This window comes from Anastrepha ludens, chromosome 4, assembly GCF_028408465.1.
Source record: "Anastrepha ludens isolate Willacy chromosome 4, idAnaLude1.1, whole genome shotgun sequence".
Lineage (NCBI taxonomy): Eukaryota > Metazoa > Arthropoda > Insecta > Diptera > Tephritidae > Anastrepha > Anastrepha ludens.
The window spans coordinates 112,540,613-112,560,285 of NC_071500.1; the positions used below are offsets into that span (position 1 = coordinate 112,540,613).

Sequence of the window (19,673 nt, forward strand, 5' to 3'; positions counted from 1 at the left end):
AAATATTAATAAAAAATGTTATATACAATATGTTTTAATTTAATATTAATAAAAAATTTTACATAAAATATGTTTAAAAAATATGAAAATATATTAAAACATAATTTCCTGAAATATTTTTTTATTAGTTAAGAAGACTAAAAATAAATTGAAACATAGTTTTTCTACTGAAAGTCGAAATAATGCTTTCCTAAAATACTTTTTACTCCTTTTTCTTTTTAAGTATTTGCCTTTATCCAAAAATAGTATGCGTAAATTTGTGTTTTCTTGAATTTTGTTTTTTTTTATGTGACAGTTTTTGAAAATTTTTATTTTTATTCTTGGTGATATTTATAAAAATTTCTGTTGCTAAATTTGTTAACACTTTTCATAGTGTAATGCTTTCTGTTGTTATTTTATTACCTCAATTTTTATTTGTAGCCGCATGATTCATTTTTTCCAAATGGGATTTATTTTATTTTTCCCCCTTTCAAGGTGTGCCTTGAATATTTGCAAAAATATTTGCGCAAATATTCGATTGTTTTTTTTATCTAATACACGAAAATAAGGTAGTTTCTGCATATCCCATATGGTCTAGTGGCTAGGATATCTGGCTTTCACCCAGAAGGCCCGGGTTCGATTCCCGGTATGGGAAGGTTTTTTTATTGAATTTTTATTCATTTTACAAAACATCCAAATATATTTTTGTTGCTTAAAAAGTTGAACTTTAAAATATCCAAATATATTTTTGTTCCCTAAAAAGTTGAAAAATTTCGAAACCACACAATTCCACTTCATTCCACTATCCATCAGGCCACATTGATTTTTTGTTTTTAATTTAATATAATATTTTTCCACACATTCCACAAAAATTGCTCATACTTGGAAATTTCTTCAAACCGATCGAACTACAATAGATTAAAATGATTTCAAATTGTGCATGAGCATATGTATGTATGTATGTGCACATATAATACATACATATGTATGTACATATATCCTCTCTCAAACATGTTGGATGCTTGGATTTTTATTATGGAGCCTTGAGCCTATCGTTCGCACTATTTAACTGATAACAGTATTGTCTATACACACACACAAATGCATTCATCCATAATATTTTCAAAAATATCAATCTGCTGTGTGATGCTTCCACGAAAGTATCGATATGTACGTACATACATACATACATTCCAATATTTGAGGTCAAGAGGTCCGAACAAGCAAATGCGATCCTGATAAGGTAATCTGTCGAGCTCGGTAGTAATCGTTATTGTTATGGATGCTCATATTTTTATTTGTTTATCTCTTTGCGTTAGCAGATAGTACCTACTCATAAGGGTTGACACTTTTTGTCCGAAAAAATGTCTGAAAGCAACCCAGCAGTTATTTTGAAGAGGGTCTTTACGTGCAATAGTTGAAGCTGTCGTCGTGCCCTCACTTCGATAGGTGATGTGATATTGGGGTTCCTGAAAATTAGTAACGTCACCTAATAGCGTGCGAGCTTTAGAAAAAGCTTTTTCTTGAAAAGTTTAATCTAGAAACTTGGCTGGTCGTTCGCTATTAGGATATTTTTGCATAATTTTTTGTAGCTTAAGAAGGCATGTGAATTAGTGGTTAGTGTCGTGCGGGATACCTTCACATACCGGACACATATTGAGAATGTCGGAGCCGTTTCCGGATAGGTAGGAGTTTAGCCAAAGTTACGCATTTAATGTCTTTCTATATACTGTCCGGCCCAGTAGTTGCAGTCTTGTTTGGTCTTTGATCACGTCGGTGTAGTCGAAGACTAGACATCAGAAAGCATACCGCGGCTGTCTTTGACAGATGTGCAGCTTTGTTCACTACGAATCACTAGTACCAGGCGATCAAACGAGCGCAGTGTAATTTAGTACCGATCAGCGAATTACTTTAAATATCGCCAACAACATTTCGTTGCCTTTGCCGCTAGTATTGCCGGCTAGCGATTTGAATACCTTGTTGCGGTCTCGAACCCTTGTGGCAATTGTGGTTGTATGCGCCGAGAAAGAGAACAAACTGTCGAAGGTGACACCCAAAATTTTGGGTCTATTAACGGTCGGTATTGGTGTGTCATCGACTTTTACCTTTAACTGCAGTTAAACCTCCTACTTGCAGGATTTAGTGGGGAGACGCTGGGAATTTCTCGCAGTGGAAAAGCGATAAAGACGATTGAGATAAGCGTTCACTTTGGAATATAAGTCATTGATGTCATTGCCGGATGCCATTATCGAACAATTGTCAGCAGAGGATACCAGTGAAACTCCTCTGGTGGTTGGGGGAGCTTCGAGATATAGAAGTTGAAAAGCAAGGGTGAAAGGGCAGTATTGTGCGGTACACGTTGCTTTATTCTCTTTGTTTTGAGCTGTGGTTTCGAAAAATGACGACGATCGCCAACCAAACAAATAGTTCGCGGACCACCTCTTCAGTCCCGGCGGGAGAGTCGACTATTGGACTGTGGTTGAACTCTGCACTCTACCGAAGCCATGTGTATCTGGGGCCAGGTGTTTCGTGTAGAATGGGAGTTGGAGGGCTTGAAGTGTCTTCACTATTGGGGAAAAGAGAGTTATCGGACGAGAAAACTCATTTTGGGTGGGGCATTTTAAAGGTTTCAAAAGTGATACTACTCCACTTGTCAGAAATTATGAGACTGGCCAGAGACAGATTGGGAACTTTTATGAGATCAATAGACAAAGGATTTCGGCATCAACATGACATTTGAAGCTTTCGCAATTGCTTGGCAGTTTGTGCAGCCGTCTGGTGACACAACACGTGGATCTATCAACTGGAGGATGCAAAATGAATTGCCGACTAAAGAAGCTCGCGCATCTCTTCGGATCCGTTGAAGTATCACTTGAAGGTGTTTGCCATCCTGTCGTTTTGCCTCGTCGGGTTGGACAGACACTTACGGTGAGCCAGTGCTTGCTCACACCAGAGATGAAGTTGGTTCTACTGTTTAAATAAGAGTAGATCTTTAAGCATTGACACCGCGAAATGATGCTACACTCCTTTCAACTTTAACTTTTCTTAAATGTGCTCAAGGCCATAGTGCACGCATACATACCCACAACTGCAGTGAAGTCTCTTGCTCGCTAATACATATCTACAATAAGTAATTGCTTAACCCGCCTTCTTAGCAGCTGCATAATTCAGTAGTGCACTACCTGGCATCCTATTAATCAGCACTAAGTAGTTGGCAGTGCCGCTGCTCATTAAAAATTGTATAATCCAGTGACAAGACTGCAGCCAGAATACGCGTTTCAGGGGTACCATAACATTTAATATTCCTTTAATGGCCACACTGGGCGCCATATACGCACATACATACCTAAACGCACTATTCTGCTGTTTAGTTAAGGAGATTAACTAATAAATAATGAATCCGAATTAGGGAATGGCGACTAGTAGTGCAATGAAGGTGAAGTGCAGACACGCCTAGCAACACAAGACTGGATTTTGCTGAGTGTAGCTGCCACTAAACGTCTTTTGTTCCGAACAATTACTACAGACACTTTACCTGACAATAGAGTTTATTGGCATACATTTTTCCCAATCGATTATTGTTAGCAAATACCACTCACAGTGTCGACACAGTTAACCGTAGCCAAAAAGAGATTTCGGCGAGCGGATTGCTTGGGACTAATTGTTCTTTAATTACCCGTACCTTCGTGCAACACACCTACACACATACATATGTACATAAATATGTATGAATTTGTCTATTTAGGCGAGGCGGACTGACAGTATTTAAATGTGACTTTTCAGATTTTCACACCGGCTAGACGTCTGCCAGGCATAACATCTGGAACTAAGAAACCAGCAGGCTTGGAGGAGGTGAGGCCAGCACAGTCGCCGTCTCAATGCTCGTGATAAAGCCTGTGCAGGATCTGCTGCATGCACTCAAGTAGTTCCAACTAGAGTACAATTTTCGTCAGGTCCGTGTTGCTATGCGGCCATTTGCGGTTCATCAGCGGCTGTTGTTAATGGATGCGTAGCTGGCTCGTTGCGACTGAGGGATAATGTGGCAACATCCTTCATTAATTTCCACTCCAAAAGCATTACATAATCAAAGGTGAAGTTGTTTTATTTTTTCTATTTTTTTTTTTTTTGTTCTGTGTGTTCACACTCAACTGGCTGCTCATTTCATAATTCTATTAAAAAAAATTCTGAAATTACTAAAGTGTTTAGCTTTGTCAGGCAGCCTGTAGTGGCAGCGTGCAGGACTTGTACTCGTAAATATGTACGTATGTATGTATGTACATATGTCTGTATATTGTACGTGACACGCGGTGCACAGATATGCATATGACGTGCAGACACAGTACCTTGTCATACTCGTATTTATTCTTGCATGTAAATATGTGCATACCCATATCCATGTGTATGTAAGTATGTACATATGCAGTCAAGTACGTGACCATTTTCTTGCCTCGCCGTGTTTACTTTGCTACCGGAATTTTCGATTTGTCTTCCCTGCGTGGAATAGGTAACTACGAGTTTACCGGTAATTTTAATCGGATTAGTGACGGCATTAAGTTGTGAAGCATGAAATCGCACTTACATATGTGCAGGCATGTATACAGGGTGTGCACGCTATTTAAGAACAATTAATTGACTTTTATTTTGAACAAAATTTAATGAAACTTCACAAATTTTTTAGGCAACATTAACTTATTTTATATCTATAAAACCATTCAATAAAATTTCCATATAAGAAATGGTGTTAGGAGGTTGCTTTTTGGTTTGACACTCAACTACGCCCCAAACACAGTAATCCAGGGGACTAAGATCTGGGGTTACAGGCGATCATAACCTCGGTGTTATCTGGTCATGAACATTTTCAGCCGCGCAATCTCAGGACACACCCTGTATACTTCCATGTGTGCATATCTCACGCACATCTCAAGTGCGGATTCTTGAACACAAATGCGGCAAATGCACGCATGAATGGGAAACCGTCACACATGTGTACATATGTGCGTAAATAATAAACCAGAAGCGCCCTACTTTGGCAACAATATTGACTTTTTGAAGAAGTTCTCGGAAGTTTGTCCGAGTTCTCTCTGCAGTTTTCAAAGGGTAGGGAAAGGGTTATGAGATGGAAAGATTCTTGGGAAGTTCAATTGGTCGAGTTAGGTAGAACAGTTAGTAAGAATGGGCTTAAAATTTGGTTTGAAAATATTTCGACGATAAAACTGCTCAATTCAAAATTTAACAAAATATTCCAAAATTATTATTTTTTTAAATTTGGGCGGTTGTACTGTGAAATCAATTTGAGTTTAGAGGAAAGCTTGTTTGCTTATATAAATATAATATACACATAAACTATAGACTTGACTCATAGTTTCACGCTTTGTACAAAATTTAAAAATTCAACAATTTTCAACAAAATTGCAATCCTTCAAGTCAGCATTTTTTTTAAAAATTGGGGTATGCCATTCGATTTTAGCAAAAATTACTGGACAAGTGACAAATTGGCTCAAAATTTGCATCGATTTTTTATACATTTTCTTTTTGTTGACGGTGTTACGCCTTTTCTTCCATGGAAAAAAATTCATTCCATTACTACAACCACTACAACAACACTATCTGAAATACTCCTATAATCCCATTTTTTGTCTCTGGCTATTCAAAGACTACAAACTGGTTCGCAACCCACAAAAATAGCGTATGGGACAAGCTTTGAGCCATCAATAAAGACTCGTAAGCAGTTTTTCCGATTGTAGTACTAAATCATCTATTAAAATGTGGTTCATGCAAGCAATAATCAACAGGATTAGTTGGACCCAGACCAAGTGTCATTATAGCCCATGCTAAATTCTTTCAGTCGATGTTCTATAGGGTTTTTCAATTGGCGCGGGTCGATTTTGGTGCCCTGTGGCAGCCATTTTGTTTTGGTGACATCTGTCAAATCTTTTGTTTATTATTCAGTTGTTTATGCCAAATCATCATGGCAAGTTACACGATTGAACAGAGCGTTCAAATGATAAAACTTTATTATCAAAATGAGTGTTCATTAACGCAAACGTTGCGCGCATTGCGCCCATTTTTCGGTAGACGTGGTGACCCTTCCAATTTCTTATGTCCCATATTGAACCATATGGACCTAGACGACATGTGGTTCCAGCAGGACGGCGCTATCTGCCACACAGCAAACGCCATTTTATTCCATTTCAAGTCTCCTTCAATAACTTTGACCAAGAATCTCAAACCATTGCAAACAACCTCCAGTTTTCCAGCCCAAAGATCTTGGCGTCGTCATTAACTGTGTCAGTTCAGGTTTTCCTTGAGCGAACCCTTTTATAAGTCACATGCAGTTCGCTATTGTCGAACTTTGTTGCACCATCGTTTGGATCCATCCCCGGAACATGTTCAGCCCACTTCAGACACTGAAGCTCGATGTAGTTGGTGTTTTGGAATTAGTTTTGCTCAGCTAACGAGCCATTCATCGTTGTAACGTAGGCGAAGTCATCATTGGCGTCATCATCTTCACACTTAAATTAAATTTTATCAACAGCGCATTTTCACAATCGCATGTAACTATCGTATCTAATAACCTTTGTTGATTTCTATAGGTCTGATTAATCGCATGATCGCAAAAAAACTTCCACCACCTGTTCATATAATATAAATACAAGCCGTAAAATTTCTAATAACTTTGCAAGGTCCTCTGCATTTGCAAGGGATGTGGCCTTTTCGCATTGAACAGAATGCGCTGCATATATTAGCTCAATATACTCACATATATATATACATACATACATACGTTTTCAATTATTAACTCAATACCCAACAGTAAATTGGACTGCCACAAAGTTGACGTAGACTTAGCAGCGCTTTAATAAGCCTTCAATTATTTCTTTCTTATTACTTTTCTATGGCGTATTTTCAATTGCCAAATCCCCGAGGTCGATTAAAATATTAAATAAATATTAAGTCCAAACTAACTGAGCTCTGAGATCGAGTTCTTTGTCAATAGTCTGCAACCACTTTGCACCAGTTTGTTTAACGCCTCGAACTGGGTAGTAGAAAACTGTCACCTCCCGCATTGTACGGCAGGTTACGCGCACATGAATATATACTCACTGATAAAGCTTTGACTAAAATGGAGGTGTGTTCCTGCAGGCCTGTCCCAACAATGCGTTTAGTATTATAAAGTCTTGCATGCATACACATACACACATACAAACTTACTTGTGCAATACTCATAATTAACATTTGTTTAATCAGCTGTGCGCTTTGGGTATTTCAAAAACAAAAAAATTATATTTAGATGTTGTTGGGCACACAATAGCTTTCCATTTGTCTAGCCTCCGGAATGTACATACATACATATACATATATGCGAATATTTACTAGTCTATAATTTTGTATAATGAAAATGTTAATGACTAAGCTATCACCTTGCTGCGATGAGTAAGGGTGAGTATGCGAGACCTTGAAGTTTGCTGTTAAAGCCGCCGCCTATTGTCAGCTTCATTCAACGCATAATTCTGAGTCCGTGTGACTCAAAGCAAATTCTATTGCAAATATGTACAAGTGGAAGGAGAGAGAACGTGCACAAATTGTGTGCAAACGCACATGCACTCATACGTACGTTCATACATACATACATACACATGCACTCATACATACGTTCATATATACATACATACACATGTACCTATACATTTGTTCATACGCATCTAAGGGATATTTTGAATTAGCAACAGCAAGAAATTACTTCAAATGTCGCTCTCTGAAGGCGTGACGAATCGCTTGGAAATCGCTTCATTAATGGTGAAATTTTTGCGGTTAAAAATATTTGACTTCTGCAGCACCGACGCTGTTTTACTATGCAAATATGAATTTCTTGGAATTGTGAAATTCTTTGGTAACAGCGAGACTGGTTTTGCGAAGGTTATGGAAAAATTAACGGCTATCTTTTTACTTTTTCTTTGATTTAGCGTTATGATCTAAGCAATTACTGAAAATTAACTCAATTACTTAAAACAGCAATAGAATTTAGGTTAATAAAATAAGTTAGGAAGAAGAATTTCACAGCAGATTTCGCTACATAAGAATGCTTTGAAGGAATGAAGCCGCTTTGTAATTTTCATTATTTTTTTTTTTTTTTTTTATTGTTATTTTTATTACAGAATTTATACTAGTAAAATAAGTTAGAAAGCAGCATTTCAGAGCAGATTTCACCACTTTTTCGTAGTTTAAAGGACATTTTAAAAACTCTTTGAAGTAATGAAACTGCATTCTAGTTTTTTTAATATTTTTATTATTATTATTTTTTTTATTATTATAGCCTTTAAGACCTAACTCAAAGTAAGTTTAATGCAACATAAATTTTACATTTCTATGTTTCACAGCATAAAAATAGTTTTTCTTTAAAATCGACATTTTAATTTTTTTCTCAGTACATTTTTTATATGATACATTTGACAGCCTACGCATTCTAAAGACTTTTTTCAAACGCCCTTCTTACTCCAGGCAGTCTCATCTTCGGCTACTTCTAGCAAGCATTTTTTATTATTATTTATGTAGCTTATAAACAATATCGGAGCCAATACTGAGCCTTGCGGTAGACCAACGTTCACAGCAGCCAATTATCGTCCTCGGTCAGGCAGAATTTCAAGCTACGAAAGAAGTGGCTTCGCATCTAAACTCGCATGGTTACTATGGCTGCAATTAAATAAAAAAAAGACAAAGGAACTACTTAGCCTTTCAAGAGAGGATATATCGGAAGTCGTGGATTGTGTAACTGGTCATTGGCTAATTGGCAAGCATTCCTTGGGGTTAGTAGTTTTCTCCCATTAATATTTTAGAAGTTGGAGAGATGAGGGAGAGGAAGAAACAGTAGAGCTCTTCCTTTTTTCCTGGTTAAAAATTTAGATTTTTCTGTGTAAGTATTTTTTCTTTGAATTGTAAGTGAAATAGTCAAGTCGGAACCGACTTCCAGCAAGAACTTGGGGTCACAAGCTTAGGGTAGGTAGGGGATTGCAGGCGGAACCGTCTGCGTTTCCTTACTTAGCGGCACTGGATGGGGTGGCCAGTACCAGTAAGGGGTCCTCCCTAAGTTTTCCGGGGGCTTCGGGGTTGCCTCTTCGGGGACGCCCTGTTAAGCTTAAATGGCAGGCAGGGCAAAGCAAACAGTCCTTCTCTGACCTTCGTCTTGCTATCAAAATCTTGGAGCGCTATGGTGAGCAAAAAATCTCTCAGCTTTCTGAGAAACATTCTCAGACGCTTGAGTGGGCCAGGAAGGTTCTACGCGGGGCGGAAAAAGGCAGAGGAAAGGGAGTAAGTGCGCCAGATGTGGATTCGGGGGTAAAGTGACAGCGATCCCAGGAGGAGAACGTTTCCCTCGAGAAGAGACTCAGGACTGATGGTGGTCTGCCCGAATCATGTAGCTAAGTCGCTAAACAGGCAAGCTACATCACTGTTGGAGTCATAGACAGCGGTAGGGAGTACGGCGCCATTTCCAGGGAGGAAAGGGAGAGAGTAGCGTCCACCAGCTCCGCCATTTTCTTGAGGGTAGCAAGCGAAAACCCTGGACCACCCCATGCTGTGAGTGTGTCGGATGGCACTTTGGGACCTTTAAAAGAATCATTTGCACTGACGAACGGTCAGATGGGAGAGGTATGGAAGGGAGCTAAGCTGAAGGCGGTGGACAGAAAGGATCTACCCTCTACTTCAGAGGAAATGGAGGAAATCCTCCGATACTGCAACCCGAAACTTCCCGCACGCAATTGTAAGGTGGTTAAGGTGGAGAGGACTGAGGGATCTTATCGGCAAGCGCTGATTCTGCTGAATGCGGAGTCTTTTGGTCCTCTCGCTGAAACAAAGGGGGTTACAAACTATGGTTTCGAAAAGGCAGCCCTTAAGGTCTACCAAAGCGATGCCAGAGCTGATGCCTCTGCACATCTGGAGGTGCTGCCAACAGTTGAGGAAGCTTCTGTGGACATGGAGATAGACTACGTCACGTCGGAGGCTGGCAGTGCTGGTGACGTCCCCTCAGTGAGTCTGATTGCAATATAAAGAATGATATTGAGGTTGATTGCGGATCAAATTGAGAAGGTTTGCACCAGAATTCATATTGTAATATAAATGTTTTCAAATTTATTTTGTATTAATCCATCGGGTATGTAATTTTTAAGCTATAAGAGAATCTTTGAAATTTCCACTGTGGCACATATTCTTTAATTGGTTGGGCAGGACACGATTGCGAGATGTCACTCGATGAGAAATTTTGTAGATTGCAAATATTTATTTATTGACTTGTTCGCTGAGATGAATTACCACGTTTATTCGAGTATACTGATGGAGGCAGCTCGTTTATCTTCTGTGTATGCAAATAACCTTTATTTATTAATACATAATTAATATCGAATCAAGGAGTACTCGACATCCATATAAAGAAAAGTAGTGGTTTTATACTAAAAAACACCATCCTAAGCTAAGTTCCACCAGTTTTTGCATTCAAACATCTAAAATTACTTATTAGACACCTGATTATCCCATGCAATTCTTTATTTCTCTCAAAGCTCTTAATACTTTCTGTAAATTACAATACAAGACGTTCAATTTGCAACTTTATTCGTAACTGAACTTACAGTTGTGGTTAAAAATTTGATGTTTCTTCTAGCGCTTGGTAAGCTACGAATCTTTCGAAGCTTCACGAAAAGGCAAAAGGCTACAACAGCAATGTTCAAAAATGAGAGGAATGAGAAGATTCGAAATTAGATATTAATACATAAAGATTTTTACTCAATAGTTACAAACATATGATTTTAATAGCCGATTCGCATTTTGTTGCTGATGGTGGTGTTCAAGGACATTTGCAATGAGGGGTATTGATGGATCTCACCAACACTTCCAAGCTACAGTTTTCCAAGCCGAGAGCTTGTGCAACTGACGTAACGACGCGAGTGGGATTCGTGATGTGCTTCTCTCCTTCAAAATTCATCGCCTTTTCAGGCAGTCAGGTTTTGCAGGCCAAGACCCTACTTCTAAGGGAAAAAAGAGATATTTCGATCTTCGACATTCTTTCATGAATGTCAAAAACCAGGAATGAATGCCTTCAATGCGTGTCGAAAATCCCTACAAAATCTTTAACAGCGCAGTAAAGCTCAGCTACGCAAGCAAAATTTATGAAAAAAGTCTTGGTGCTTGGTGGAGATGATGAAATCACTGAACAGTCAACATCATTTATGGCACTGTTTTATGAAATCTGACGAAATTCATGCATTTCACAACTAATTGAAAGTAAGCCCATATTACAGGCCAGTGCTATGGATGTGTCTATGTACATACATATACTCGTATCTACAAAGCAATTAGAAAACTCTTGCAATCTAAACTAACATAGACTTCGTAAAACGACTGGATACTCTTCTTTCTTTGCGACAACGAAGTCGACCTACTGGCGACACGTCACTCAAATCTTCATGCGATTGTTGTGCTAAAAAAATACAAAAACCTTCAAGAAAACAAAACACAAAAATGAAACCAATAATCAGATCGTATTTCGTCAGCATATTAAATCTTGCTGAGCAACGGGCAAATATTAGAGTCCAACAAGAACTAAGGGGAAATAAAAAGAAAAACAGCAAAAAAGAGCAAAAACTCAGGCGATCGATAGCTGCTACATACACATATACATATATACGTACCTACACAATGCAAGTCAGGTAGAAAGCACACACACACACTCATGTGCGCATACATTTGCACGTACACACACGGGTAGGCAAGCACTTTGAGTATCAATTTGACCGCCAGTCAGCTTTTAAGTTGGCCCGTTCAGGCAATCGATCGTGTCTGCCTGCCTGGATAAACACTGTGCGACCTAGCAACAGCAGCACCGCAAAAAGAGCTGAGCTGAGCTGTGTTGTGTTGTGTTGTGTAGTGCGGTGTTGCACATGCAGCTTACTCTAGAATATTCCCTGCTGATCTGATGAAATCGTATAATTCGATAATCAAAATGCGAAATATCGCGTCAAGCCATGACAGCAGACCCAACAAAGAGATTGATTTCTGGATTGATAAGTGTGCGATCAGCGGTGGTAATTCAGTACATGAATTTGTAGGTATCAAGTGTATGTATGTATGTATGTATATATGTACAAATGAGGCTATGTTGCAAGTGCAAAAGCAAAACAAACGACAAACGACAAAAGGAAAGGGGAAAAGAAAGAAAAGAACACGAACAGGAACCTGTGCCAGAAATCCGACGCAAGTCATGCACAAACATGCACCATTTTTTTCAGAGGGGTTGCTTGCTACGTCCCTACATCACTTGCGAGTCAGTCAGTGCGGTTTGGTGGCCATAATTTCAGCATTCTCCGCCACCAAGCTGAGCTGGCGAGGGGTCGAATGAGGGAGACATTTGTATTCTTCATTGTCATCCTGCTTAGCTCAGCTGGAACTGGTTTCATACTCTACACTTACTTACTTGAAGACATACTTATGTAGATACACATGTACCTACATACATATGTACATATGTACACCCATACAAATGTACATATGTTTGTGCTTATGGCTGTATGCAAAGACGAAGGTGAAGACGTTGTAGGAGGGCAACCAAGAGGTATGAGCAGCAGAAAAAGTCGTGAACAAATAAATATGAGCCGAGACACAAAGCACTAACAACAACTACAAGACTGGCAATAGTAATAAAAGTAAAAATAAAAAAGCAAAAAAACGTAAGAAGTAGTGCTGAAGTGCAGGCAGAAATTTGAACAGGCGCACACTTGATTATATACTTTCATTGCTACGTAGTACATATGTCATGTATGCATGTATATGAATTTCTACATAGCTTCATACATACATACATATGTACATATGTATGTATGCTTGTAGCACTGAGCCATATCGACCTAAAGATACTCATATTCTCCAAATACTCGTAAAAACCATATGGAAGTATATTTGTATGTCACTTTGCCTCTATGCGTATATGTACGTACGTATGTATGTATGTCCGCTTTTGTTGGTCATATGAAAAACATATGATTACCACAAGCTGAGTTACGCCGCGCTCGGTTCCAAGCGTCCCTCTGCAGTCGGAGTCAGGTTACAGGGTGCCAACAAAAGAGAAAGAAAAAACAGAATTGTAAAACAACAATCTTTAGTGATAATAAAATGTTGAAAAAGGAAACCAAGTTAAAGAGTAGAGTGTAATAGAGGGCAGTGCAGAAGAAGCCGTGGTGGCACAAGCCCTTCTTCCTCAGCTCTATAGCTTTATGGGCGAATAAAAATAACATATGTATGTACTTATGTATGTATCTAAGTTTGTGTGTTTCTATGTATATGGAAAATGTCAGCTATTTACATGCATACAAATGCGTTTAGAGTCGTCAGTAGTGGTAGTAGTTTGCACTATTTACATACATATATTGAGGATCCTCACTGCATACCTACCTAGATATCTACATATATCTATGTATGTGTGTAATATATATTTATGCACTATTATGTATGTATGTTTGTACTAAATTTATAAATAACCTAAACACGAAATGCCTGTATCAGTAGATCATCTCGTTGAAATTTCACAATTCTTTGAAAAAGGAAAACTCACAAGGCATCAATCGTGAAGATACTCGTCTGAAGAAAACATATGTGTACACACATACATTCACATATATCGACAATTACTGAAGCAAATATGTATCTACATAGCGGCATGCACCACATAATGCACTTCTTGCCTCAGTGCAATTGGCCAAATTCGTTTAATAAATCTCGAATCGGAAATTCTGCTAAGCCTATGCCCGGCACTGAGCCTTGAAAAATTCAATTTAAAAAGAGGTTTTAAAACTGCAAAAAAAATATTTATTATAAATAATTATAAGAGAAAAAAACAACTAAATCAGCAGATCATGCACTGGCTTCTTCTTCTTCTTAATTGACGCTATAACCGCTTACGCGATTTTGGCCGAGTTTAACAAAGCGCGCCAGTCGTTTCTTTCTCGTGCTAACCGGCGCCAATTGGACACACCAAGTGAAGCTAAGTCCTTCTCCACCTGATCTTTCCAACGCAGTGGTGGCCTTCGTCTTTCTCTGCTACCACCAGCTGGTACCACATCGAATACTTTCAAAGCCGGAGCGTTTGTATCCATTCGGACGACATGACCCAGCCAACGTAGCCGCTGGATCTTTATTCGCTGCGCTATGTCTATGTCGTCATGAAGCTCATACAGTTCATCGTTCAATCGTCGTTGCCAACGTGCAAAGGTCTAGAAATCTTGCGCAGAATCTTTCTCTCAAACACTCCAAGCGTCGCTTCATCGGATGTTGTCATCGTCCAAGCTTCTGCGCCATACGTTAGGACGGGCGTGATGAGAGCCTTGTAGAGTGTTAGTTTAGTTCGTCGAGAGAGGACTTTACTGTTCAGTTGCCTACTTAGCCCAAAGTAGCACTTGTTGGCAAGAGAGATTCTACGTTGGATTTCTAGGCTGACATTGTTATCGGTGTTAATGCTGGTTCCTAAGTATACGAAGTCTTTTACAACCTCAAAATTATAACTGTCAACAGTGACGTGACTCGCCGATACGCGAGTGCGCCAACTGTTTGTTTGAAGACAAAAGGTACTTCGTTTTGTCCTCGTTCACCGTCAGTCCCATTCACTTTGCCTCTTTATCTAGTTTAGATAAGGCAGAACTAACAGCGCGGTTGTTAAGGCCGATGATGTCAATGCCTATCATGAGAACGAATTTCCGTCCAAGAATTCAATAAATATCATTAACACGTTGAACACGGTTCAGATCCCTAGGCGCTGGTCATTCCCTGTGGCCGGCTCCGGTGCTTGGGGACCGTCGTTACACTTTTTGTGGAACCGACAATATTAAAATTAAAAGAGAAATGCAACTATAATGAATGTAGTCAAATATACTTTTCATGAGTTTTAATGAAGTATTCTAAGCAAAAGTCTAGGATTTACAAAAGGAGCAACATGTAACAACTTGTTTGTAAAATTTTCGGCTTTCTTAGTCCTGAAAAATCTTAACTTTCCATCATAAAGGACGAATTTTATGAACGTCTCCATTTCTTCTGTAATTTATGAGCAATTTTTCCTTCCCGAAGTGAAAGTTGTTCATCTACTCGCTGTGCCAGTCCATTTACCAGATTTCTCCACAATGCCCTAACTGATAGTTTTTGTCCAGTTACTTCTTGAAAGAGAAGCAGGGAGTTGATCGCTGATAATATTACATTATCGCATACTTAGAGAGCAAAGAAAGTCAGAAATATCGGCGCCGCGCTCAATGTGTTAGATAACAACCGCATTCACCTAATATGTCAAGTTAACTCTTTTCCTTCTCCAAAACTCAAGTGAATACTACGAGGCACCCGTTTAGTCAGTAGAGGCAGTCAATAGAAGACTTAAGAAAACAACTTTGTGTTCCTCGATATCGTACAAAGGTTGTCTATGGAAGATACTAAAAAATATATCGTTCCCGCGGCAGTCGGCTCTACGTAACCGGAGCGATAAGGATTTATATTATATTCGGCCAGTGACTGTCACTCCAGCAGCACTCTCTGTGCAAGTATGGGAAATGTTTTTGCTGCTATAACAACAACAACAACATCAATTATCATTGCACGATCATTCTGGAAGAAACTGACGTCATTTGGAAATGTCAAACGTCAAAGTTGCTCGCGTTCATATATAGAATAGCGAAAAGGATCATTTTGGGAAACTTATTCAGCCTTCGGGGTGCCGTAGTCGTAACCACGGCTATGGTTACCGCAACATTTAGTATTTGTCGATTGGTCATGCCGTAGCCATGACCAGCTGATATTGCAGTAGAATTAGCGACCACCCTTGCATTTTGTCATCGTTCTTCTCTAATATTCAAATTTGTATCGCAAGCTCCACGCGTTATGTTTATGGGCTTGGTAGATATGAGCATATCTCTGCCTGGCGAACAAAAATACTGGGCTGCAGTCTTGAAAATTATCTGTCTGCTAGGAATTGCATATTTACATATGTGCAATCTTAAAATAATCAAGTTAACTGCCTATCTGTTAGAGAAGTTGATACCAATAAGGTCTCGGAGACACCACAGTTGCATTGTTCCAAAATTTATTTATCTAACATCAACTGGATTATTTTTCCCTAACGCTGTGGGAGTGTGGACCTCATTACGAGACACTGTGAAGACTGGAATTAAGAGATTTAACTACTAGGCACAATTCAATGATTAAAAGTATTTGATTGCATAGAATTAGGCATTAAAAGTGTAAAAAATTTATAAAAACTTGAAAAATTTTCAAAATTTTTAATCAAAATTAAAAAAGTGGGTACGCAGTTTCAGAGCCCATTAAATTTCCGTACAATTGATCATTTGTTTTCTAGACGTCGTTGCATCTTTTCGGCATATAACAAAAAATATCGTTGATTTGTTATATGAAGGACAGGCGTAAATGTGCACCCAAGTCTGAAAAAGCTTTCTGATTAGAAGAATAAAAATTTTGGTGAAAATTTGCCCAATTTTTAAATTTTTTGTATAGAAAAACAAAGAAATCAAAAAAAATGTCAAGTATTTCCCTGCAGCTTACAGTAACGGGGAAACACCAAAATTCAAGTGATACATACGACTACGGCAGCGGTGTTCTGGTGCGGCTCCTATAATCGTTTACAATGATTCCCATAACAGCTGATTGCTCTAATTACGGTTATGGCTGAGGTATGGCACCACTTATTGCAGTTGACTTTAATTCATTTATTTTTCATTTATTCATTCATTTATCAGAAATTCAATTAAGAATAATTATATAACATTGTGAAAGGCTTTAGCAGCTAAGAATATCGGCTTATATTGAGCCTTATTTCGGAACTAGTTTCCTTTTCGTCTCCATTTCTTCTGCTCTTTCCGATTTTCTGCCTTTAGAATATCTTAAGTTAAGCCTGAAATGAGCCCCTTACGGTTATCAAGCGTTTCATGTGCGTATACACACACATCTACACAGGCTTTCTTCAATAAATTAGGCTACAAGCATACAAACATAGGTACATACATACATACATACATAGTATAAGAAATCAAGTTATGCGGGAGGCGTTTGAAATCTTAAAAACTGAATACGAATTTCGCTGCGCTTGCTGAATCGATGAATGCTGTGAAAACGCGCAAGAGGCGGACGGGTGGACGGGTGGACAGCGGGTAGGCATATATTGAAGGCAAAAACAGCTGAGCAAGGCAGTAAAAATTGTGATAAATATAGAGTGCACGGTAATTGAGTGTAATTTCTAGAGACGGAGTAAAATATTCAACAACAACTAAGCATATAAATATGCAGGTACTATTTTCGGAGCCCAAATGATGGCAACGTTGCTTAAATGAGCTACAGATAGAGAGGCAGAGGCAGAGAGAGAGCGAAAGAAAGAGAGCACGATAAAGAGAGTTGGCATGAGTAAGCATTGAGTGCGAGTGTAAGTTTTATTTCACACATTTAAGAGAAGCCTTTGAGCGACTCCAACACTGTCGAGCCGGAAATCTCTTCAGTTTCAGTAATGAGCAGCTGAGTAACTTCTTGCCGCATATTCATTGAGGAGCGTATTGAACGGTTATATGCCCTGTGCAGTTGAGTATATTTTCATTGAGTGCTTGCAGTAATGGAGTGTTACGAAGAGAGAAGGCAGAAAACGGCAATTCAATACTCAGCCGTGCACACCGAATTTTTAATGGAAGAGGAAAATCCGCAATTTTTTGAATAAATATAGTTTCGGCATAATTTCAGTGGTTTGTGTGCAAAATTATTGTACAAATATTTTATTTACACATTCTAAACGGCGCTGCAATGCAATTCTTGGTTGTTCAGCTGTAAATGCAGCTGCTTTGTGTGACAAAAAATTGCGTACGAAAATTGTTTTATTGTCAGCACTCTTGGTTTGATAAATTATTCACAATTTTCGTGGAATTCATAAAAATTGTATAGTGAATTTAATGTTTGAAGTATTTTAGCATTAGCATAGCACTAGAATTTCTAGATTTTTCTTACGTTTAAGACTCTACGGGGTCTTTTTTCAGCAGTGAGCGCTCGTAGCTGCACTTTTCTGGACCATTTTTGCTCTTAGCTCTCGTTGCACTTTTGCAGCTGATCGTTTGTATGTGTATGTATGCATACACATGCATATATACAGCCAAGCATATGTTTAGGCAACAACAAAAACCCAACCGGCTGAATGAACGAGTGCAGAAAGTGACTGCCGCGACTTGTTTTGTATCTGGCCGATAAAAAAATTAAATGAAATAAAACTGCCCCAAGAAGCCGGTTGCAGTGCAGTTGCCCGTACATACGAAACTTATGTGTGTGTGTGTGGGTTTGTGTGTGCATTTTACGTGTTATATGCAAGTTTTTATAAATATCATCACGTCATGTAAATTTATAGTATTACATGTGCCTACACACACATACATACACATATATGCCAAACACAATTTGTTTAGTCAAAGCTACTTAATTAATGAATTTGTACAAACTTACAAACAGACCTGTCAAATTGCAGTACTGCTTTAGAGGGCGCAAGCAGATCGAAATAACGGGTGGGATACCGCAGGGCTTGGTTCTCGGACCATTGCTGTGGAATGTACTATAATGCGCTACGTGGTTAGGATTCCAGGGGGAACAGAGATAATTGGCTTCGCCAAAAACATTGCGGTTGTGGTGACGGCTAGAAATTGAGGCGATATTTGCAACACCGCGATCACTACAGTCCTGAGCGTGCAATCTTGGCTAGCGCAAAATAACTTAGAATTAGCGCAACAGAAGACCAAAGCCGAAATAAATCGGAAGAGGTCACTTTTGGAATTGGGAACTTCAATGCATTGACCGTTTTCGCAATCAAATACCTGGCAATAATGATAATTAAAAAGTACCTCGAGCACGTGCACAAAAAAGCATCCACCACTGTGGCAGTGCTGCCTAGACTGAGGTTAAACCTACGGGGAGCAACAAAAAATCGCCAGAAGCTCATGGCTAAGGTCGTAAAAAGCCAAATGTATTATATATGGTGCACCTTTTTGGGCGAACAAAACGCAATATACATATATCATACTTTCGAAGACTACAGCCTGCTTACCGACTCCGCGCACTACGCATATGAAGCTGCTCAAACACAGAGGTCTATAAGCACGCCTACTCGTGCGGCGTTACGAGAAAACTGCATCGATGAGTGGCAAACAAGGTGGAATAACTCAACAAAGGGCCATTGGACATACAAATGCATTCCCGAAATGGGCACAAAAGGCCATCAGATCGAAGTGCAAGCTTCCAAAAAATCGAATTCCCAATCAAAATCTTTGGCTAACGAGGTCGTATGGAGAAATGGACTTTTGGACTTTTACCTGACCCAGTTCTTGAGTGGATATTGCTGATTCAGAGCATATTTACACAGGTATAACCACGACGACAATTCTTATTGCAATTACTGCGTCGAAAATGTTATGGAGGAGGTTCACCATATATTTTACACCTGGTCGCGCTTCTGTTCTGTGAAAAAAATAATCCATAGAGCCATTTAAGAACCTCCCTCGCTGGAAATTTCCGTGCAACATATGCTACGATCGCAGGAAAAGGAGGAATGTGGCATGCAAATTAGCGGTCGAGACTACGAAAGAGATGAGTCATCTCGAACGACTGAGACTTAGCGTTCCCGCGACAGTAGGTTCTAAGTC

The 19,673-nt window shown here is 39.0% G+C and overlaps 1 non-coding gene across 1 annotated transcript; it reads left to right on the top strand.

Annotated features, from left to right (window-relative positions):
* The first annotated feature begins 562 nt into the window (after window positions 1-562).
* On the top strand, window positions 563-634 carry Trnae-uuc (transfer RNA glutamic acid (anticodon UUC)). Its single transcript has one exon. It is a non-coding gene; the product is annotated as a tRNA-Glu (tRNA).
* Window positions 635-19,673: the final 19,039 nt, after the last annotated feature.